Source organism: Rhinopithecus bieti, unplaced genomic scaffold (assembly GCF_001698545.2).
Source record: "Rhinopithecus bieti isolate Rb0 unplaced genomic scaffold, ASM169854v2 scaffold_6063, whole genome shotgun sequence".
Taxonomy (NCBI): Eukaryota; Metazoa; Chordata; class Mammalia; order Primates; family Cercopithecidae; genus Rhinopithecus; species Rhinopithecus bieti.
In genome coordinates, this window is record NW_016805186.1 from 2,217,625 (window position 1) to 2,218,687 (window position 1,063).

Below are 1,063 nucleotides of genomic sequence, written 5' to 3' on the forward strand. Positions count from 1 at the left end.
TTTAGTAGAGACGGGGTTTCACCGTGTTGTCCAGGATGGTCTCGATCTTCTGACCTCGTGATCCGCCCGCCTCGGCCTCGCAAAGTGCTGGGCCTAAGCTGTAGTTTTATGATTATGATTTATGGTTATTAGGCATTGATTTAAGGCATTTTAAAGCTTAATTCGTCAGATTCTAGAGGAAAAGAAAATTCACCAAGACAAGCCAATGCCATTGTCATAAATGGCATTTATGACTGATGCGCAGCCGGGGAAATCATTAACTGAAGATGACTTTTTTGTGGGTATCGTTGAGAACGCAGTTAGACAATCTTATTTTAGAGGTTTTACCCCATTGACAAAGCCTCAACTTTTCTTCCAAAGAACTAATTTCCATTTTATCTCCCCTACGTTTTGAACACAATATGGAAGAAGCCAGCGCCCCTTCTACGCCGGCGCTGCTGCGGCGCTGCTCCCTGCGGGACCTCCTCGCGAGACCGGGAACACCCGAGCGGTACCGACTCCGCTCCCCTAGCGCCCGCCCCAGCCGGGCGCACTTCCGCCAGCGTCCCGGACGCGCCCGCCCCGCCCCACGGACCCGAGATTCGTCGGAATTTTCCCGCGACGCCGCGGGAGCGCGCGGGGCTGCTCGCCGGGCCCCAGAATGCATTGCTGACACGTGAGCGCGCGCAGCTCCGCCGCCGAGCCACCGCGGGAAAATTCCAAAAACACTCAAAACAAAAAGCCAATACGAGGCAAAGCCAAATTTTCAAGCCACAGATCCCGGGCGGTGGCTTCCTTTCCGCCACTGCCCAAACTGCTGAAGCAGCTCCCGCGAGGACCACCCGGTAAGCGGCAGGCCGCAGAAGGCAGCGAGGGCGGAGGCTTCCCGGGGGGTCTGGCCGACACGTCAGCGGCGGGAGCGGGAGGAGGAGGCGAGGGGCGAGGGAAGGCTCGCGAGAGCGGGTGGGCGCGGCGGGCCTCGCGGTGGGCGAGAGGGGTTCCCGCCGGCGCAGGGCTGAGGCTGGGGCTGAGGCTGAGGCGGGGAGGTGGCGGGTGGTGCCAGCCCGCGGGGCGGGGCGGGGCC

At 60.4% G+C, this 1,063-nt stretch overlaps 1 protein-coding gene across 7 annotated transcripts in view; it reads left to right on the plus strand.

The window, feature by feature from the left end:
* The first annotated feature begins 532 nt into the window (after positions 1-532).
* Positions 533-1,063, plus strand: part of FANCC (FA complementation group C) — a 216,058-nt gene continuing 215,527 nt past the window's right edge. For 3 of the 7 annotated variants that reach the window (XM_017871520.1, XM_017871521.1, XM_017871522.1), the window contains exon 1: positions 533-824. The gene's annotated coding sequence lies outside the window, so the exon portion shown is untranslated. The remainder of the gene's footprint in view (positions 825-1,063) is intronic. The other 4 variants (XM_017871513.1, XM_017871512.1, XM_017871519.1 and 1 more) reach the window with 3 other exon arrangements.